Source organism: Corythoichthys intestinalis, chromosome 2 (assembly GCF_030265065.1).
Source record: "Corythoichthys intestinalis isolate RoL2023-P3 chromosome 2, ASM3026506v1, whole genome shotgun sequence".
NCBI lineage: Eukaryota > Metazoa > Chordata > Actinopteri > Syngnathiformes > Syngnathidae > Corythoichthys > Corythoichthys intestinalis.
Window position 1 is genome coordinate 20,202,559 of NC_080396.1, and position 23,712 is coordinate 20,226,270.

A 23,712-nucleotide genomic window follows, 5' to 3' on the forward strand; every position below is an offset into this window, starting at 1 on the left:
TACAGTATAATAATAACAGTTCATATAGATAACATTGTGCTGAGAAAAAAAAACATTCTTGAGCAGCTACCAGCAGAGCTTGGTTTAATACAACAAATATAATTCTTTCTTTGCATTATTTTTCATGCTCAAAAAATATAGGGGTCGGATTGGTATCAGCAAAACATACTGTATCGTGAAAAATCGGATATGAAGTAAAAAAAAAAAAAAACAAACAAACAAACAAAAACTGCATGGGGCATCCGTAAAACTCAATGCGTGAAAGTTCAGAACCATGGCTTATAACGTACTGTATGTTGTTCCTTTGCCTTTATCTATATTTTTTCATTGAAAACAGCTGCCTGCCTCATGGGCATTGGAGTGTGACACGTGATTGCATGAAGCAGGGCCATACACACCTGCTGCAGCTCACACAGAGCAACAGAATAGATGAGAAATCAGGTGGAGTGCTTTTGAATCCTCTGACATGGTTTAAGCTATGGAGGGGACGCTCCTCACGTCTGCATAAATATTGCAATAGGGGGAAGAAGTCATACTTACATGTTGAAGAAAGGAGGAAGTTTTCACAGTGTCGTCTGAATTCACATGTGAATTTAGGTCTATGATTTCGGTGTGCCGCGTATTTTCAAAATACAATGTATCACAAAAATGAGTGCATCACTCGTATTTCTGCAGATATTTAAGTATATCTTTTCATGGGACAACACTTGCCACGTTTACATGGAGCCAAATATTCCAATTACAATCGGAATATTTGTTCAAACCGAATAAATGTGTTCCATATAAACACCTCATTTGGAATGAACAGGCCCAAACCGAATGGAATTTCATTCCGTTTCACAGGGGTGGAATATTCCTTTTCCCAAACCGATTAGAAGTAAAATTATATCATGTAAACAGGGAAGCGGAATGGTGTCTGGTTGCATTCTTTCTGCACATGCTCCGTACTGACGTGGTGACGTCACTTGGTGACGTAAGTAACGTCACTTGCAACATGGCTTCCAAGCACAAGCACAGCGCACCCACACAACTTTTTAAATGAACGGCGTGTCATTCTGAAGTTTCCACTGGAAAAGTTAAAACAGCAGCTGATCTGACGATCGATCTCCATGTTTTGCAACGTGACGCTTTGTTTTGATTAATCTGCGCATGTCAGACGGCAGTTGTCAAACGTCCTTTCGGAATAAAGGCAGACACATGTAAACGCTGGATCGGAATAGATGAAGTGACATGTAAACAGCTAATCTGAAATTTCCATTCGGAATTATTTGAATCGGTATGAATAAAAGTCAGCATGTAAACGTGGCTACTGACAAAATGACACTTTGACACAATGAAAAGTAGTCTGTGTGCAGCTTATATATTAGAGTTGATTTATTTTCCCCTCAAAATAACTCAAAATATAGCCATTAATATCTAAACCCCTGACAACAAAAGTGAGTACACCCTTAGAAACTACGTACATCTCTAAATGTCCAAATTGAGTACTGCTTGTCATTTTCCTTCCCAAATATCATATGACTCGTTACAGGAGTGCTGTCAGCATTCCTGCGAGATTTAAGAGGTGGAGGGTCAGCCTGTTTGTGCTCAGACCATACGGCACACTCTACATCAAATTGGCGTGCATGGCTGTCACCCCAGGAGGAAGCCTCTTCTGAAGACGTTACACAAGAAAGCCTGAAAACAGTTTGCTGAAAACATGTCAACAAAGCACATGGATTACTGGACCATGTCCTATGGTCTGATGAGACGGGCGGGCTTTTTTGTGTACCTTCTTCAGAAGAGGCTTCCTCCTGTGGTGACAGCCATGCACACCAATTTGATGGGTGAACTTATAAAAATCAAACGGGGTGCAAATACTTCTGCTTCTCACTGTATGTAAATAAGTCAAAAATAATAATAACAGTTGTCTTAAAGTTAGACATTCAACTGAGACTGTTATAAAAATATAAACAATAGAAGAGCTGTCATAAACCTGCTCTATGCATTAAAAAAAAATACATGATGATATGAAGTCCAGTGTATGATGTGATTCACTACGTTCTTTGACCATGTTAAAAGGTTTGTGCTCACATTGTGGGAAACTTTACATAAATAATAACAATGGACTTTTTTTTTTCTTCTGTTGCATGAGCTATTTTTACTCCTATACAATTTCTATACAATCGCTGATTTCAAATCTGATTCAAGATTCAATTTGAGATGAGAGAAAAATGGCATTTCAGGGAGTATTCAAGACTTATTTAGTTGTCTTTTAAAAATTATTTTCTTGCATTCTTTTCTCTTGGTGTCGATTTAGTCTCATGAAAAGTAAATTGACTCAAAAATTGCTTGTGTTAGTATTTTATATGTGGATTATTTCAAATCTGGACATGAGATGTAAAATGTCCTCCATTTCTAGAGCGACCCAACTAATGTGGTGCGACACCAAAGTCTATCTGCTTTGAATTGGCTTCTGTTAACACTGTACAGTGTATGACAAAAGTGAGTACACCTCTCGCATTTCTGCAGATATTTAAGTACGTATATCTTTTCATGGGACAACACTGACAAAATGACACTTTGACACAATGAAAGGTAGTCTGTGTGCAGCTTATAGAATAGAGTTCATTTATTTTCCCCTCAAAATAACTCAAAGTATCGCCATTAATATCTACAACTCCTGGCAACAAAAGTGAGTACACCCCTTAGAAACTACGTACATCCCTAAATGTCCAAATTGAGTACTGCTTGTCATTTTCCCTCCATTTCCTGTCTTCAGCAAACTGTTTGCGGGCTTTCTTGTGTACCGTCTTCAGAAGATGCTTCCTCCTGGGGTGACAGCCATGCACATCAATTTGATGTAGAGTGCGGCGTATGGTCTGAGCACTAACAGGCTGACCACCCCTCTCTTCAATCTCTGAAGCAATGCTGACAGCACTCCTGTAACGAGTCACATGACATTTTGGAGGGAAAATGACAAGCAGTACTCAATTTGGACATATAGGGATGTACGTTTTTTCAAAGGGGTGTACCGTATTTTTCGGACTCTAAGTTGCACCCGAGTATAAGTCGCACCAGCCATAAAATGCCCAACGAAGAGGGAAAAAAACATATAAGTCGCACCGGAGTATAAGTCGCATTTTTGGGGGAAATTTACTTGATAAAATCCAAAACATAGAACAAATATGTCATCTTGAAAGGCAATTTTTAAAAAAAATTAAGGCTGTCAAACGATTAAAACTTTTAATCGAGTTAATCACAGCTTAAAAATTAATTAATCGTATTTAATCGCAATTCAAACCATCTATAAAATTTGCCATATTTTTTTGTAAATTATTGTTGGAATGGAAAGATAAGACACAAGACGGATATATACATTCAACATACTGTACATAAGTACTGTATTTGTTTATTATAACAATAAATCAACAAGATGGCATTAACATTATTAACAGTCTGTTAAAGCGATCCATGGATAGAAAGACTTGTAGTTCATAAAAGATAAATGTTAGGACAAGTTATAGAAATTTTATATTAAAACCCCTCTTAATGTTTTTGTTGAAATAAAGTACTTAAAATTTCCAATCAAAAAATAAACTAGTAGCTTGCCATTGTTGATGTTAATAATAATTATGGTGCTGAAACCCATAAAATCAGCCGCACCCAAGCGCCAGCAGAGGGTGGTAAAACACCAAAAAACACAAGTAACAAGTGGAAATGACACTTTGCTGTCATTTTAATCCATTTAAGCGGGGCATGTGCGGGTAAATGCGTCAAATATTTTAACGTGATTAATTTAAAAAATTAATTAACACCTGTTAACACGATAATTTTGACAGCCTTAATAAAAATACAATAAAGGCCTACATGCTGAATAAGTGTAGAGTATGATAATGTTACATGATGCATGAACAATGAAATGTGAACTTGGCCGGTATGTTAATGTAACACAGCTATTAAGAGTTACTCAGATAACTATAGCATAAAGAACATGCTAACAAGTTTACTAAACCATCAGTGTTACTCCAAAACACCAAAATAACATGTGAAATGATATAATAGTGTGTTAATAATTTCACACATAAGTCGCTCCTGAGAATAAGTCACACCCCCAACCAAACTATGAGAAAAAATGGTGACTTATAGTCCGAAAAATACGGTACTCATTTTTGTTGCCAGGGGTTTAGATATTAATGGCTATATTTTGAGTTATTTTGAGGGGAAAATAAATTAACTCTATTATATAAGCTGCAGACGGACTACTTTATATTGTGTCAAAGTGTCATTTTGTCAGTGTTGTTCCATGACAAGATAAACTTAAATATCTGCAGAAATGCTAGGGGTGTACTCACTTTTGTGATACACTGTGCATAACTTCATGTGTCTGTGCTTCGCCTCATAAAACCTCTCGTTGAGGTTGCTCCCTCTTTTGGAATATACGCTCGCTGAAGTCTCGCACAGTGTTCTGCATGACAGACATTGGATTTTTGGATTTCTTTTTTTTCCTCAGGACTTTAGATGTTCCACGTGTACAATGCATTCTATACACTGTTTTAATCTGTGTTTAGACATTACTACATTCTTCTTTCTTAATGTTCTTTTTGTGAACCTCAGACAAATTTTGGAACATTCCAAAAGAAGCAAGTCCATAGAGTTTATTTAAATGCCATAGTAAATCACCAGAGTGCCCCTTTCTGAATGCACACACAGCATGTGTGTGGACGTCGTACATAAACGGACTCATGGGAGTCTTCTTAACCTTTACCATCTGTTGGTTTAAAGGACATGGACTCAGGTTGCATCACACACATGTGGGGGATCACCAGTTTTTATATTTACATTTCCACATTGATGCAATACACAGATCGCTTTTTCCAGCTCAGCTCTCGCGTATAGTACAGTATGTCTGGTCATCAACTCTAAACTCTTATGTAATACTGTGTTCATTGCCAGATGACTTTACTTGAAAGTAAAAGCAATGTGTATGAATAAATTGTCTTAATCTGGGTAGCCTTCCAATGATTAACCCATTAAGTTACATTTAAAGTGTTTTTGGGGGGAAAGGAAGAGGAGTGCCCACACGTGTGACCTCACGAGAAACTTGATCCCATCATTTTCAGCGCCCCTTCTCACTCCCTGTTCCCATATTTGTTCCTCTCTTTCCAACCTTCCCCAGAGCCACACTCACTCGCTTCCATTCAGGGATCCAAAACACACTTGTCTTACGCCTGTGCCCAAAGCGTCGTTGCGGTGGCAGGACTTGACAGCGCAAACAATTGATTCGGAGGGTCGGCTGGACTCAACTGAGTAGGTAAAGTCCTTAATTGAAACTTTTGATCCAGGAGTTGGACTGACTACTGCCACGTGGTTTTACATTTTCTAAAATCTTGAGCATTTCACTTAGTTTTTAAGTACAGAATTATTTATTTTTTGAGAATGCACGCTCCAATCATTTCTTTGATGGTGTTGTTATTCCTGTGAGAGGAACATTTGGAGAATCAGTGAGTGTGAAACTTTTGTTGTTGTTAATGTACTGTCGTTACGTCTGACGCCATATCATCACTGTGGAATTCCCCACACTGGTCCATTTAACTTCTATGATGGTGTTTGATTTTTACGTTATCACACCTCTTTTTGCACGTAAATGTAGTGGCTTTTTGCTAAGGTTCATTGAACTAGATGGGCTATTTTGTAATCTTTACAACTAAACAGTCAAGCAAAAACATGCCAAACCAAACAAAGCTTTGTGCCCTTGAACTTTTGTGCTTAGCTGAGGTAATAAAGTATTATTATATCAAATATATTACTCTACAGGATGCAATAACAAAAGAGGGATGACTGAATGGCTATAAAATATAGGTTTTGGGGATGGATATGAGCATCAAATTTTCTTTCGCAAGCAACGGCAGTGTAATTCAGCACTGACATGTGAATGTACAGAGTGTCGTCTGGCCAAGAAAAAAAATTAAGTAGTGTAGTACCAGTGGCGTCGCTAGGCCTATTTTAGGGGGGCTTCAGGTCCCCTAAATATTCTTTAGCCCCCCTAAATAATTTGGTGCTGTTATTTTTTTTTTTTTAATTACAAATTACAAAAATGCTAACATATTCACTATGACGTTGCCAGAATATTAGTTTCAATCAATAATCATATAACCTGTCATTATTAACTTAAATATCATCATAAATCTGTTAGTTTCCCCTAACTTCATAGAGTTAAGTAGAACGCCCACATCTCTGGAAAAAAAATCAGAGTCGGTTTCTGTGCATGTCTTACTTTTGTTGTTTTGTGGTCAAAAGTTACATCCCAGCTCTAAAATAATGCTGCTAGTGCTAATGTGCACTCTTGTCACCACTATCTTTGGGGTGACTTCCTTCTGGAGCATCAGCTGTGTTTCTCACATTACGCATAGATAAGTACAGGAGCTGAGCTCATTCATGTTTGATTATTATCAGTAGATAGTCATTAACATAGTCATAATAATAACACTGTAACCTTTTTAGGGATGATTTGTGGAAATTATTGCTTTATCATTGGAGTTGGGACCTTCATTTTTGTTGGTGTTGCATTGAATTAGGTGTGTCCAAACTTTTGGCATGTACTGTATGTATGCATGTATGTAAATACTATATATTATGTATAATGTTTGAATATATGTTTGTGTGCACGTGTGTAAGGCAAATTAGCATCACCCAGATATTACTTAAATACAAGTAATTAGGAGCATTTTTCAGAGTTGAGAGTTTGAAATTACAGGTATTTTTGTGCTTGTACGCTACGTTCACTTACGTCTTGTGTATCTCCTGAGGGCTAAGCCCCACCTGTTCTTAAAACCTAGTGTAAACCCCTGTGTAGTACCGTAATTTTCGGACTAAAAGCCACGACTTTTTTCCTTAGTTTGAATCCTGCGGCTTATAGTCCAGTGCGGCTTATTTGTTGATTTATTTGGGTTAATAGGCAACATATGCCTCATAGCATGCATTGCAGCGCAATCAAAATTCATGTGCTGTGCTATTTTTTTCAGTTGCTGTTCCAGTTGTTTCATTAATTGTTTGTCATTGTATTTGTTAACACTTTGACAGCGGCGGCGTCACAAGACTGTCATAAGACCGTCATAATTATGACATGACGCTATCCTGGGCATTACTGAATGCTTATGACAGACGTTATAAAGTGTCATCTGGCAAATTATGTTACTACCTCCATTTATGTCCAGCTTTAATATCCATTCAAACGTGAGATACTTTGCCGGATAACAGTAAATGAGATCTGTTATGAGCATTTGTTAATGCTCAATACAGTTTGATGTAATACTTATGATATTCTAATGACAGTCTTATGGTGCAACTGTCAAAAAAGTGTTACCAAATACCATAACTGGCAATTAATGAAACAACTGGAACAATCACTGAACAAATAATTAGCACAGAACATGAATTTTGATGGTTATTTACATCTGTAGTGCTGCAATGCATGCTGGGAGGCATGTTGGACAACAGCAGTGTTGACAGCAGGTGGCAAAAGAGGTTGCCTGTCTCCCCCAAGGGAGCAATGACGGCCAATTCAAGCTTCTTCAAGCAATGATGGTTCATTTGATCTTATGACAGTCGTATGATGCCGCTGTCAAATAAAGTGTTACCGGTTAATATCTTTGTGTAAATATCCCATAATACTGTGAGGACCGCTGCGGCTTATAGTCCAGTGCGGCTTGTCTTTGAACAAATACCGTTTTCATGTCACATGTGGTGAGTGGCGGCTTATAGTCAGGTGCGTCTAATAATGCGAAACTTAAGGTATATAGATTGTGTGGTTATAATCATAGCAGGAACGATTTAAACATTTTGTTCTCCTCCCGCTCCTATGTTGGGTTAGGTGAATGTACAGCGTTTCCCCTAAAAATGTACTTCCTTTCGCAGGCCAAAATTTGAGCAATTCAGATTTCTACAAAATCAAAATAAGTTTGGTAGTTTGATAACTCAAGAATGAATAAAGGGATTATCTCGAACGCAAACATACACACGGAACAGAGGGCCTAAGCTCCGCCTTCCATAGGTTTCACATACTAGCAGAGTTACTAAAAATAAATAAATAAACAAACAAATATCAAAACATCATATTTAATATTTATTTGTATTTTCTGACTGAGAAATGCCATTCACTTCTAAAGAAAAATCAATTTACGTCTTGGAATATGCTTGAATTCAGTCACCCAAGACTGCAGCATGCCTTCAATGGAAAATGTGGAAAAACTTTAGCAACCAGCAAACAAATTTGGACCTCGTACCAAAAGTTCAAAGAGTAGAGCTGTGTATTTGGCAAAAACGTAACCACCAATTGACATGTGCCGTATGATAGGCACACATATCAAATGCATGTGAAATTGTTCACGGAACATACAAATCATTGATTTTTTTCCCCCCTTTTAAATAAAACTGAGGATATTCAACACTTAAACTGTCCAGTTTCATTGAGCTAGCTTTAGTAGTCCCCAAAATATTTGCTTTAAAATGTCTATATTGTTTGGACAACTTGTACTATAGAATAAGGAAAGACTGACACTGCCATGCAATTCAGTTTTTGGTGGTCATATTGTATGCAAATTGCAATTTGCACAATTTAAAAATTATTTAACCTTTAATTTTTACTAAGATTGTGTTAGGATTTAGTTAAAAACAAGACTGTAACTAGATGACAATCAAGCTAAATACATACAAAATCATTATTTATGCTACTCTCTTAGGAAGGCTTCAACAACTAATCAATTAAATAGATTAATAAAGTACCTTCCAACTAATTTCACAGATTTTTTTTTCCTGTTTGAGTCCTTGTTTGTGTGTACTGTGAGGTTGCGCAGCAACAGAGAGAGAGAGTTCACTGCTACGTTCAGGTTGGGTTGCTGAATCAAGAATATTACGAAGTGTCGAGAGTTAGATTGTCTTTTGTGTTGTTAAATCCAGCGTGCCTCTGTCAGAGGTGAGTAAATGAAGCAAATTGTATTGTTTGTATTCTTGATGAAACGTTAATACTTAGAGAGCGCTAAGCTAGTTAGCGATTATGTTTATTTTAAGTGTCCGTTTTTACAGTATTGTATTTTGGAGAAGCATATTAGCAGTTGTGTTGTAATTAGATAGTAAAGTTGTCTCGTTTCTTTTTATAACGAAACATACGAACCATTTATATTACCGCTTCCTTCAACACAAACTCCCATTAAAACTGTAAATTGTCATACAAGAGAGTGTGCTTTGAAATCGGATAGTATTTATGAACAACTGTTTGATAAGAAAACGGTTTCATTACAGTCTGCCTCCTTCTTCAATTTTGTTGTTTAGTTTGTTTAAAGAAAATAAAAAAGTCATTGACACAGTTCCTATTAGCGCTTTGCCCACAAGAAAAAAAATTAATCAGCAGCACTTTTTTTCACAGGACTTTTTTCTGATTTGTGTACTGAGAAATTCTTTTTGTTTTTATACTCAGAACCGTAATTAAAACAGGTTTTATTTACTTAAAACAGCACAGTTGAAGACTGCAGTACAGTTAGGTCAGGAAGCTGTTATAAAATATTTTTGAAGGAAATTGTCATCCATTTTGTCTTCAATGTTACTGTACTTACAACAGGTCTAAAGCAACTTCAAGTTAAATTGTGTAGGTAATTGAAAAAAGTCTCATTTATCCAATTAATCGTGTAATTAATCGTCCGATTAATCGATGATAGCAAAATAATCGTTATTTGCAGCTCTACTTCTTAGGTACTTTCTATTGAGAAGTACTTGTAGATATATCCAAATCTCTAAACCCTAAATTTCAATCTATAAAAATAATACTTAAAAGTATTTTGTCAGTTTTGCAAAACTGACAAAACCCTAAACCCACAAATCTACCTCCATAAACCCCAACCCCTAACGCTATTTATTCAGATTTAGCATTGGAAAGAGATACAGAGAAGACATGTTTTTTTCAATATTTTTCCCCAAAGTAAAATTGAAAAAAGAAAAAGGCTTATATATTTGTAAATGGTTTTTAAGCACTCCAAATTTAATAATTATGATAAGTTTTAAACATGTTACTGTCACACCGAATTATTTTTTTTAAAAAAGAAAAGTATAAAAATGCTTGTCTTTATTAAATGCTTAATTGATTGCGTGAGTCTACTCAAATCTGCTCAAGCTGCTCACTTACACACAATGAGTTGCCACAGTAAGTGTTTCACAAGTTAAACAATGATTGACGCGTGCGGCACTTTGAGGCTTTTGCTTCCAGGCATCCGTGGCTAGATCAAACATTAAACGTTTGTCAATCATCATTAACTTTAATAAGCAACTCCAGTGCACTGTCTGATCAACAGAGATCAACAAAGAGCAGGGAGAAGGAGGGCGGGAGAGTGAGATGACGCAATCGGCTAGGGGCAGCTCATCTGTATTTATTTATTTATTTATTGATTGATTGATTGAAAAAAAAAATCTGCGATGGACTGAGGGCGCGAAGTTTGAAGTGCGAAGTCGCGAAGGATCACTCTACTGTATTTGAAAATCAAAGCAAAATATTATGTTTTGTTGTGTGTACAACCGTCCAAAGGTCTGTTCCTAGCCATTTACTTGTTAGCATGTTTGAGTTATGCTAGGAATTAGCTAAAATTGTCAGAACCGTAACATTGTTGTAACAAATTGTTACATAAAAACAAACAAAAAACATTTCAGGAACTGGCAGACATTAATACAGTAGATGAAATTTGATCATACCTTCTTTAGACATGTACCCTAGATGGACCATGTACCATGGATAGACGTCTAATCAATTTTCACTGGGAGGGGCGAATGAACTTGGCAGCCAATTAGTTGATTTCTGAAATAACATTAAAGCAGTTAAAACACTAGGAAGGAAATAGAACTGTTTTAGTTTTAGCGTTTTAATGGGTTACTTGGCAAAAATACTGTCTGGTCAATGTAAAACCAGTTCATTTTTAGAGCAGATCTGGTTCGTCTATATTTAACCCCTTCAGACCTGAGCATGCTGCTGAAGGACATGACGCGTTCGCATCTCTAAATCAATAGAGACACCGAATTTAGTTGCTACTACCACTTCTGGGAGATGATTGGACGAAACTTTACCCATCGAAATCAAATCATGAGTTTAGCATGCCCTCTTTGCTATTTTCGGCTCTTTGAAAATGGCTGAGACAAAACGCAGTTTCAAAAAGGCAAACGTAAGTGCTCATTTTTCATTAAAAACAATGTAATTTTAACATGAAAAATAACCAATAAAAGCATGAAATAACCCCGACCAAAACATTGCAGGGGTTTAAAACATTTTGAGTAAATTGTATCTTTTTTATGTTTTGTTTTGTTTTTTTGTTAACCTGTCCTGTTCAGCTGCTCGACACGGCCAGTGGAGATCTGAGTGTCCGATTGATCTGAACAGTTTTAATGTATTACATGAGATTATGACATACTTCCATTGTGATCATTCATGGTACCTCGTTCATTAGGAGAAAGCAGCGAACAGGAAAATTGGATTTTGAAGATGATCTCATCACACCTCCACCATGGCAGCTGAGCGTGCAGACAACTGAGCTAGACATCCTTGTTCACAGCAAATTAGCTAGCAACCGTATCACTCGACTTATCATTTTAAGTTCAGTTAACTGAGACATTTAAGTATGGGCCACATGCTTTATCATGAATAACAAGTTACTTAAGAGAATGAAAAATTGGAGTTACACTACGGTCCCTGACAAAAGTCTTGTCGCTTATCCATTTTGTAGAAACAATGGCTAATAACCTGACTTTTAATTATTCAATTGGTTTCAGAAATGGCTCATATGAAAGCTAAGACCCTCCCAAATGATGTTGAATGTACAAAAATATATTTGTTTCACTGAAAAAAGATTTATCATTTAATGAAGACATAAAGGTCAAATTTTGGGAAGACAAAAGTTTTGTCGCCTACAGAAAGTAGAGTGAAAATTGAACAAAAAATGTACTTCAAATACAAAAATATTTTACATAACATAAGTGCATTAAGTAGTGGTGCTGTGAGATCCAAATTTAATATTTTGTATGATTCCATGGGCTTGAAGGACTGCATCCATGCGGTTCGGCAAGGATTCATACAATTTATTGATGAAGTCATCAGGAACATCAAAGAAAGCAGTCTTGCATGCCTCCCAGAGTTCATCAACATTCTTGGGTTTCGTCTTCCATGCTTCTTCTTTCATCCTACACCAGACATGCTCAATGATGTTCATGTCTGGTGACTGGGCAGGCCAGTCTTGGAGGATCTTTATCTTTTTCCACTGCAGCAGAGCTCCACGAGACCTGGTCACCTGAAGTTCTTGTGTCAACCAGAACAGTCTGTCGAATTCTGTCTAGAAATGGCCTCCATGGTCGAATCAGTGCCCAGAAATCAGCATTAAACAAAAGACAATTAAAAAACCGTGTGGCATTTGCCAAGGCCCACATCCTGTCAAAAGGATGGACGCTGGAAAAGTGGGCAAAAGGTGGATTTTTCAGAAGAATCTTCCATTGAATTACAACACAGTTGCTGCAAATATTGCAGGAGACCTACTGGAGCCCGCATGGATCCGAGATTCACTCAGAAAACAGTGACGTTTGTTGGTGGCAAAATTATGGTCTAAGGTTACATCCAGTCTGAAACCACCTAACTAGTCTGAAATATGAACAAATCTTAGCTGCCTCTTACATTCCTAACCATAAAAAGGGACAAATTCTGCAGCAGGATGGTGCTCCATCGCATACTTCAATCTCTACCTCAAAGTTCCTCAAGGCAAAGAAGATCAAGATCCTCCAGGACTGGCCAGCCCAGTCACCAGACATGAACATCATTGAGCAGTCTGGGGTAGGATGAAAGCGGAAGCATGGAAGACGAAACCTAAGAATGTTGATGAACTCTGGGAAGTATGCAAGACTGCTTTCTTTGATGTTCCTGATAACTTCATCAATAGTATGAATCCTTGCCGAAGCCCATGGAAGCCATACAAAATATTTAATTTGGATCTCACAGCACCACTACTTAATTCGCTTATGTTATGTAACATATTTTTGTATTTGAAGTACATTTTTCGTTCAATTTTCACACTACTTTCTGGAGGCGACAAAACTTTTGTCATGCCAAAATTTGACCCTTATGTCTTCATTAAATGATAAATCTTTTTTCTTTTTGTACATTCAACATCAATTGGGAGGGTCTTAGCTTTCATATGAGTCATTTCTGAAAGCAATTGAATAATTAAAAGTCAGGTTATTAGCAATTGTTTTTACAAAATGGATAAGCGACAAGACTTTTGTCAGGGACTGTATGTTTATCTAAAATATTTATTTAGCATTACAATAGAAAGTTTTATTTTTTTAGAGTTTAGGGCCGTTAAATCGGGTGTTACATAAGACTAATGTTTTTTGTGATCACAGCTTGGAGGCGAACTTTAAAATACGTCTAGGTGTTTGCATAGGCAGTGACGCATTGGTTTAGTGGTGAGCAGTGCACTGTTGCCTCACAGCATGAAGGCATCCGGTTTGATCCCTTGGATAGGGAAAGGAAAAGGAAACTGTTGCACTTTTGTATTGTGGAAGATATTTCCTGGTAGTGTATGTAGAAAACGTAGTGATAATTGTTTTAGCTTTTGCAATGGCGTTTGAGATTCTTCTTGAAAAAGTGAAGTATGAAGGAAAGACGTTTTTAATGGGAAACAGGAAAAAGAAGAAAGCTTTTCTGATTAATATTTCTCAATATTAAAAAAATGAATGAACTGGACTTGTATTATATATTTACTTGACTTTGCTATCTCAATTGCAGCTTTCTTGCCAGGGCATTGGGAATAAGGCTAAATTCATGTAATTTATCATTTTGAGTTGAGTTTACGCAGAATTTTAAGTGGTGCCTACAAACTTGATCAAGTTAATACAACTCAATTAATCAAGTTAACAATGTTAACTTAGGAATTCAATATAACAAGTTATGAAGAGAACTTAAGAATTTGAGTGTCTACTTAAAATCTTAATTTAGCATGACTATTAGGAAGTTTTATATTTTTAACCTGGATGCTTTGTACCAGCCTCAGGTTCTTCAGTCATTAGAGTAGACCTAATTTAAAGCAACACGAGCTAACTTTTCACCTTTATAAAATATTTTCATAACAACTGCGATAATATGTCGACTGACAACTAGTTGAATTACAACTCTTTTTTTCTCGAGGGGGTCTGTATCGCTTTCACCGGCACTAATTAATTTTGAGGAAGGTGGCAGGAACCCTGCCACAGAAAAAAAAAAACACAAATATGCTGACTGCTTTACGACATCCGTCACTTCCCCTTTTCAAAATTCATTTTAAAGCTGGAAGTCCATGCGAACGCTTTCGCGCGAATTCTGCAAAGATGGCAGAGCAACAAAAAAGTAGGGCTGTCAAACAATTACAATTTTCAATCGAGTTAATTACAACTTAAAAATTAATTAATCGTAATTAATTGCAATTCAAACCATCTCTTAAATATGCCATATTTTTCTATAAATTATTGTTGGAACGGAAAGATAAGACACAAGACAGACATAAACATTCAACATACTGTACGTAAGTACTGTATATGTTTATTATAACAATAAATCCACAAGATGGCATTAACATTATTAACATTCTTTTTGGTAAAGGGATCCACGGATAGAAAGACTTGTAGTTCTTAAAATATAAATTTGAGTACAAGTTATAGTAATTTTATATTAAAACCCCACTCAATGTTTTCATTTTAATAAAATTTGTAAAATTTACTTCTCGCCATTGTTGACGCCGCCGAGCGGTGACGTCACATCAGGCTCCCTGCCGTTCTTCCACAGTGTTTTTAACTACAGTACGTCAGGTAGTGATTGAATTTCACCACAAGGTTGTTGCAAGTGTTGCCAGTTTTTAATTAATTAGAGATCTAGCCAAGGCAAAGTTTGAGTAAGTTTTAGGTGTATTTTGCACAGCTATTTTGATTGGGAATGCCAGTTCTCTTTGCATTCAGCACTTTTCTTTTTATGAACATTATTTTTTTGAGGAATAGGAATATTATTTTTGTTGTTCTTTCACTAAATGATACTGTAGCGACTGTTCCGCCCAAACGCATGATGGGAAGTTGGGCAACCATGACTGTCAGTGGTGGCTGCAAATGTATGTTCTGCGTTGTGATCAATTAGGCGCGTTAAGAAAAAAAAATCGTCTCCTGCTCTGCCCAAATGCATGATGGGCGGTACAATATGTTCTGCGTTGTGTTCAATTAAGAGTGTTAAGAAAAAGATCGTCTCCTGCTCCGCCCAAATGCATGGTGGGAAGTTGCGCAACCATGACTGTTAGTAGTGGCTGCCAAAAGTTAAGCCAATAAAAGGCGCGGTCCAATGAACGCCTGTGTCCACTTGCATTTCTCTGCCTATACCAGGGGTGCACATAAGTGGTCCGCATGCGCGCATGTGTACTGGACGTAGACAAACGCGCTGGCCCTCAACAGCTTCCATACGCTTTTGCGTACCGATGGCTGAACACTGTATTTCCGGCGGACACGAGAAAATAACTTCTCAAAATGTCGAAGAGGCAGGCCACACTGAGTAATTACTTCCGTGTTCCCCCACCCCCATCAAAAGACAGACAGACGACAGAGACGTCACCGGAGCTACCGAAAAAAAGGACTTATGCTGAAAAGTGGCTACAGGCTAGCATGGCTAGAAGCAAATGATGCTCGCACGGAAATGCGGTACAAAATGTGCCGTGAGAATCCCAATGTCGCCGATGAGAGCAGCGCATTTTATGTAGGGTCAAAGAATTTCAGCCATCCAAACCAAAGCACAAAAAAAAACAGAGAGCATGTGGCAATTAAGCAAACTATCGATGTCAAACAGGACCCACTCGCCCTATGGACAAGTGGCGGAATAAAGGTAATGAACAGCGACATGCACTGACAAACGTGTTTTTGCTCGCATTTTACAAAGCTAAACATGCACGTTCAATGAGGTCTTATGAGGAGGACATCCCACTTTTAAAAAGGCTTGGAGTTAATGTGGGAGCCGCATAATGCCCTTTATTTTGAATTGGTGCTTTTTATTTCTTTAAATTTCACTTAAAAGTAATAGCAATTTTGTTGTGCCAGTTGATGTTAATCAAGCATTAATTGTTAATATAATTAATTAAAGTTAATTGGCTCTAAGTGAAGCTTGTCATAAATTTATCGCATCAGGCGGGTCGGCTCTCAAGCTCAATGAGGACCAAGTCACATCTCCAGGTCCTCCTCTGAGAACCTGGGCAAAAAAATTATGTGCACCCCTGGCCTATACGCTCTCAATGTGCTAAAACAGCGTCATTGTAAACTGCTTGAGGCAACGCATGAACAGGTAATTCCGTACATGCGTTAATTGCGTCAACTGTTTTAACGGGATTCATTTAAAAAATTACCGCGATAAATTTGACAGCCCAACAAAAAGACAAAAAGTTTTGTCTGAGGAGGAAAAAAAGGGAGGCTACCACGATATACATAATAAACATTGGCCCGGCTTTCACTTGCTGAGGCCCCCCCACCAACCCAACTCATCAGCACTAACGAGTTGGTGTGGGGTGGTTAGCCACACAAAGCCACATGGTTGCTAACCATCATAGGCTATTGTTGAGCAACAACTGCATTCATTACCTTATTACTATTCATCCTTCACACAGCCGCTGGAAAGAGAAATGTTGTTTAATCCATTTGCAGGCAACCAGGAGATGGATTTTTGATTGATTGATGATTTTACAACACAGCAGGTGTGCGCTGGTCCTCATGGGAGTTGCAGTCTTCTGTAAGGTCAAACACTACCGCTTTTGTCCACTGGCGTCGCTAAAATCGACCAAAAGTTACCAAGAGTTGCTTTAAATTGAGTTTTACTTATAAAAAGCACTGTGCAAATAATGTTTGATTAATTAATTTGTTGGATAAGGGTTTTAATTTCCATGCTAATCTGATCGAATGTTTTAAATTGCATTCTAAATAGTGTTGGTACAGATACAACACTGAAATGGCTTCATTGATATCGGTTCCAATGCTACGCAATATGTACTCTTTCTGGACTTTGTTTCCAACTGCTGGTCGCCCTATCCAAGCATGCCGTCGTAAAAAAGGTCACCCTTCCTGAGATGATGATAGACATCCATAGTCATCCTTGTGCTGAGAATTACAATGAGTTTTTCAGTAGGAGACGTCAAAACCATTTGAAGTGGGAGGGTTGGCAGCAAACGGATGAATGTCACTCTTCCCAAGATGATGATAGTTGTCCAATCATGTGGCGTCCAAGAATCCTTCTCCTGTGAATTTAAATGTGTTTTTAATGAGTAGATGTCCAATCCATTTGAAGTGGGAGGGCAGCACCGAATGAACAAACATTCATCTTGTGTTGTCAGTAGCAGCCAATAAATGAAGCATGGTCTCGGGGGTCAAAGCATAGACTTCACTATCAGTTGACGGGACACGGGGCTCGGGGCCGATCCATAAGGGGCCTATTTTAAAAATCTTAAAATTCAAATATTTTCTAACCCAAAGCCACTAGCGACCTAAAACCAAAACATGCACCTCCCTTAGGCATATATGAGTCTCAATGAGCAGCGACATCGAAAAATTCAAAGTCGTTTCATAATAAAATCCTGATTCGTTATTTTTATATGAGTATAACAAAACTTGAAATGGCTGTAAAATTCTCAGATTTTAAACTAGATGCACAAAAATCACTGAATGCTGAGATATTTTCAGGATCAATAGCAATAGCAACGTAACATGTATAAGTTTTTGCCCGAAATAGCAACTTAAACATCATGTGTAGGGATACAAAATCCAACATGGCAGCTGTCACAAAACAAGGAGCTTTTTAAGTAAAAAATTCTTGTAAATAAATGCTTAAGTTGCGCAATTTCTATGGATATCCACATAAAACAGTGTAGTTTCTTCGTTAAAGGCAAAAAAACGGGCAGTTATCGTTCATTTTACGTATATATTTCAAGCAAAAGTATTGTGTAATCTAACATGGAAGCCGTCACAAAACAAAGAGCTTTTTAAGTTGAAAATTCTTGTAAATAAATGCTTAAATCGTGGAATTTCTATAGATATGAATGTAAAAATGTAGATTCTTGGTTAAAAGCAAAAAACGGGCAGTTATCGTTCATTTTATGTAAATATTTAAAGCAAAAGTTACGGTATTGTGTAATCCAACATGGCGACCGTCACGAAAGAAAGAGCTTTCTAAGATGAAAATTCTTGTAAATCTATGCTTATATCGGGGAATTTCTATAGATATGAATGTAAAACTGTAGATTCCTGGTTAAAAGCAAAAAACGGGCAGTTATCGTTCATTTTCCATGAATACTTCAAGCAAAAGTTACGTTATTGTGTAATCCAACATGGCGGCCGTCACGAAAAAAAAGAGATTTTAAATTGAGAATTCTTGTAAATAAACGCTTAAATCGCAGAATTTCTCTAGATATGAACGTAAAACAGTCTAGATCCTTGGTTAAAAGCAAAAACGGGCAGTTATCGTTCCTTTTACGTAAATATTTCAAGCAAAAGTATTGTGTAATCCAACACAGCAGCTGTCACAAAACAAAGAGCTTTTTAAGTTGAAAATTCTTGTTAATAAATGCTTATTTGGCGGAATTTCTATAGATATGAATGTAAAACTGTAGATTCCTGGTTAAAAGCAAAAAACGGGCAGTTATCGTTCCTTTTACGTAAATATTTCAACCAGAAGTATTGTGTAATACAACATGGCGGCCGTCATGAAACAAAGAGCTTTTTAAGTTAAAAATTATTGTAAATAAATGCTTAAATTGCAGAATTTCTATAGATATGAATGTAAAAATGTAGATTCTTGGTTAAAAGCAAAAACCGGGCAGTTACCATTCATTTTACGTAAATATTTTTTTATTTCAAGCAAAAGTTACGGTATTGCGTAATCCAACATGGCGGCCGTCACGAAACAAAGAGCTTTTTAAGTTGAAAATTCTTTTAAATAAATGCTTACCTCGCAAAATTTCTATAGATATGAATGTAAAACTGTCTAGATTCTTGGTCAAAAGCAAAAAACAGGCAGTTATCATCCATTTTGAGTAAATATTTCAAGCTAATGTTACACTAATTTTATTCATTGATGGTTTTTTTTTTTTGTTTTTTTTTAACGTTTCAAAGTGCAACTGATTGTGCTATTTAATATAATAATTGCCCTAAATCCCCGACCAAATCACTCTTGAGACACTCCTGGCTGCTTGTATGCAGTAAAACCTTCATCCTATTTCCACCTAAATCCGGCATTAGAACACAGCGTTTGTTTCAGTATATCACAGTGAAAACTAACTCAACGTTCTGCTTGGGTCAGCCCCCTACGGCAAGGCGTGGCGCGACGTCTGATGGAGCTGTCTTGTCAACTGATAGTGGAATCTATGGTCAAAGCAAAAAGCGAATTACCTTTTTTGTATGTTATATAACACGCTGGGGCTTGTTACTGTACTGACTTGTGAAATCTCTATAGAACGTAAATGTTCCATGTGTGTTTTAGGTTCTGTTTATATTTGACTTTCAAGGATGACATGTTTAAGCGAACAGGTATTTATTACACAACGATATTAGAGATGGTGGATCATCACCAACGGTATCACTGTATGTTGTGTTTGATTTAGCATGTTTAATTTTGGACTCTTGATAGGTAAGACCTTATTCTGAAATGTATGGCATATGGACATTTATGATGTCTATTTGTGTAGCGACAGTATTAGAAAGAGCCACGTGAGCGCTTGTGTCGCTGCCTGGGAAAGCAGCTCTGTTGTGTTTGAACAGGGAGGTTATTCTCAGCTTTTATCATGTTGTATGTCATTTCAGAAGCCTTCAAAGTGCAAATATTCTCAACTGGAGCCAAATGTTTGGCCTCACGTTAGCTTCGCTGAAGGCATGCTGCCATCGTACTCAAAAACATAAAAGAGACAAAGATGTTGGCCATGATAGTATGCTCGCAATGTAAATGTCAGGCAAACTAATGTTATGTTGTTGTTTTTTTTAACATTTCATGAACTATATTTCACTGTTTACAAGACAGATGTGATTCTTCTCACTTCATGCACTATAAAAAAACGATTTTTGTGGGTAGTACCGTATTGGCCCGAATATAAGACGGTGTTTTTTGCAGTGAAATAAGACTGAAAAAATGGGGGTCGTCTTATATTCGCGGTCTAGACATTAGACCCATTCACGACCCCAGATGGCGCCAGATATCATTGAAGCGATGTTCTGTCATGAAAGATCTCAGCTACTCTCAAGTTTAACCAGTTTGCATTATTTTATTGCAATGTTTTTCCTTATTCAGATTTGTTTCAAGACGACAGTTACAGTTAGACTTCACTTTGATAGTTAATGCAGTTATTGCAATTTTGTTGTTTTATCACAACAGATTGGTTTATGTTGGGTCCAAAACTCGTTCTTTAACTTATTTACCCAAGGCAAGCTGACAAAAGGCAAGGCATGAAGTGAGACAGAGTCAGAGAGTTGACGTTTTTCAACCTGCAGGTTGGGAGAGCCAGGAGACAGAGTTCTGCGATCAATGCTGTCTCATCGAAGTCTCTCTCCGAGCTCCCCCGCGCTGCTAACTTTTATTGAGGGCTTGTTGCTGGGCAGAATACAGTTACAACACTGTTGTCCAACGTGGCAGTTTCGATCAGGCAAGTTCCATATTCTAGTCATTGATTTAACAGTCACACTCTTGATTGAATTAACAGTCACACTCTTGAGCGGGCAATATATCTTTGTTTTGAACACACATTTGTACTCAAAGTACTGTAGCTTGGTGGAAAAGTACTGCGACGTTGTGTGATGAATCAACATATGTGTGTGTATCTATTTATCAGCAGAATGTGAGCAATTGCCGGTAATAAAAATGTAAGCACATGATTATGGGCTAAAACTGTATTCTTCATAATAGCTTGGGAGTGTGCGTATAATAGCTGTGGGAGAGCAAACTGGCATAATATATTTGGCATACAAAAACAAGCTTATCTAGACTTACAGTTTACATTTCAAAAACCAGAAGTCATTCATTACCTTGGTCTTTCCAAGGGAAAGAACAAGGTTATGTTGTTGTACAACTTTATTGTACTTTTTATTCTTCTTCTTATTATTACCTGGTTCTTTCCTATGGAAAGTCCAGGTAGTGCTGTTCTGCAACTTTATTCGCCTTATTACCTTGGTCTTTCCAAGGGAAAGAACAAGGTTATGTTGTTGTACAACTTTATTGTACTTTTTTTTATTTATTATTATTATAGGTCAATAATTGTTGACGTTTTTTTCGGCGCGCCGCACAGCCCGAACCGTACCTCCGATCGGTACGGTTCAAGTATCGGCACGACCGGAATTTTCGCGCGACGATGGGAATTTTTCAAACGGCCCCGAAAAATTTTCCGTTCGCCCGTAAACGGCAATTTTCCGAAAAAAAAAAAAACTTTAAAAATGTATCTAGTCCTACAATTTTTGACTAAATCACGTAATTTGGGTATCAAAAATTCCGGAATGGTGAGGGGCATAAAAGTTGTATACAGAATTTGGCAAAAATTTACGGTTCCCCGGAAATTTGCCAAAAACTTTCCTATTCATTTTGAATGGAAAAAAAACGCGCGCTTCACAGCCCGAACCGTTAGACCGATCGGCACCGTTCAAGTATCGGCACGACCGGAATTTTAGCGTGACACAGGAAACTTTACAAATGGCCCCGAAAATTTTTCCGTTCGTCCGTAAACGGCAATTTTCCGTGACAAAAAAAAAAGTTTCAAAATGTATCTAGTCCTACAATTTTTGACCAAATCACATAATTTGGGCATCAAAAATTCCGGGACGGTGAGGGGCATAAAAGTTGTATACAGAATTTGGAAAAAATTTACGGTTCCCCGGATATTTGCCAAAAACTATCCCATTCATTTCTAATGGGAAAAGTTCCCATTCACTTTCAATAGGATTTCCAATGGACTTTACATTGCATTGCCATTGACGGCCATGCATGTCGAATCTATTGATGCCAATGTTCTTGGATTCAATTGACTATATGGATGTCGATGCCATTGACGGCCATGGACGTCCAAAATTTTTCCCATTCATTTTCAATGGGGAAAAAACTACATTTCCCCAAATCAACAGAAAATGACCAGATATCAATAGGACGTGTCCCCCAAACGTCCCCAACTCCATTGACGCTTATAGGGGGTGCTGCCATTGACGTCCATGGACGTCCAAAATTTTTCCCATTCATTTTCAATGGGGAAAAAACTACATTTCCCCAAATCAACAGAAAATGACCAGATATCAATAGGACGTATACCCCAAACGTCCCCAACTCCATTGACGCTTATGGGGGGTGCTGCCATTGACGTCCATGGACGTCCAAAATTTTTCCCATTCATTTTCAATGGGATTTTTTTTTTTTTTCCCCAAATCAACAGAAAATGACTAGATATCAAGAGGACGTGTCCCCCAAATGTCCCCGATCGCATTGCCGCTTATGGAGGGTGATGCCATTGACGTCCATGGACGTCCAAACTTACCATTCATTTCCAATGTCATTTCTTCATGTTTGTTCATTCTATTGATTCCAATGTACTTGGATTCCATTGACGCTTATGTAAGTTGATACCATTGACGTCCATGGACGTCCAAAATTTTTCCCATTCATTTTCAATGGGAATTTCTTCTTTTTTCCCTAAATCAACAATAAATGACCAGATATCAATAGGACGTGTCCCCCAAACTTCCCCAATTCCTTTGACGCTTGTGAAGAGTGATGCCATTGACGTCCATGGACGTCCAAATTTCCCATTTATTTCTAATGGCATTTAATTATGTTTTTTCATTTTATTGATGCCAATGTACTTGGATTCCATTGACGCCTATGTAAGTTGATACCATTGACGTCCATGGACGTCCCAAATTTTTTCCATTCATTTTCAATGGGAATTTATGGGACGTCGGCGTCATCCGCACGTTGGACTTCGTCGACTGGACGTCGGCGTCATCCGCATGTTGGACGTCGGCGACGTTTGCTAGTTGGACGTCGTCACCGTCCGCTCATTGGACGTCGGCGCCGTCTGCTCGTTGGAAGTCGGCGCCGTCTTTATGTTGGATGTCGGCAGCGTCAGCACTTTGGACGTCGGAAGCGACAGCAATTAGGACGTCGGTGACGTCCGCTCTTTGGACATCGCCAAACTTTGGACGTCGGCGTCGTCCACTCTTTTGACATCGTCACCATCCGCTCGTTGGACGTAAGACGGCGCATTCTGCACTTTTGACGTTTGCTTGTTGAACGTCGTCATTGTCCCACGTTGGACGTCGGCACCGTCCGCTCGTTGGACGTCGGCACCGTCCGCTCGATGGACGTCGGCGACGTCCGCTCGTTGGACGTCGGCGCCGTCAGCACTTTGGACGTCGGTGACGTCCGCTCGTTGGACGGCGCATTCTGCACTTTGGACGTCGGTGACGTCCACTCGTTGGACGGCGCATTCTGCACTTTTGACGTTTGCTTGTTGAACGTCGTCACTGTTCCACGTGAGATGTCGGCACCGTCCTCTCGATGGACGTCGGCGTCATCTGCTCTTTTGACGTCTTGGACGTTGGTGACGTCCGCTCGTTGGACGTCGCCAAACTTTGGACGTCGGCGTCGTCCACTCTTTTGACATCGTCACCATCCGCTCGTTGGACGTAAGACGGCGCATT

At 38.1% G+C, this 23,712-nt stretch overlaps 1 protein-coding gene across 6 annotated transcripts in view; it reads left to right on the plus strand.

The window, feature by feature from the left end:
• Positions 1 to 5,039: 5,039 nt before the first annotated feature.
• Positions 5,040 to 23,712, plus strand: part of LOC130905125 (sodium-coupled neutral amino acid transporter 3-like) — a 123,210-nt gene continuing 104,537 nt past the window's right edge. Inside the window, exons 1-2 of one of the 6 annotated variants that reach the window (XM_057818189.1) lie at positions 5,040 to 5,293; positions 20,527 to 20,678. The gene's annotated coding sequence lies outside the window, so the exon portion shown is untranslated. Of the gene's footprint in view, positions 5,294 to 5,366; positions 5,484 to 20,526; positions 20,679 to 23,712 lie in introns of those variants that run through there. The other 5 variants (XM_057818206.1, XM_057818200.1, XM_057818181.1 and 2 more) reach the window with 5 other exon arrangements.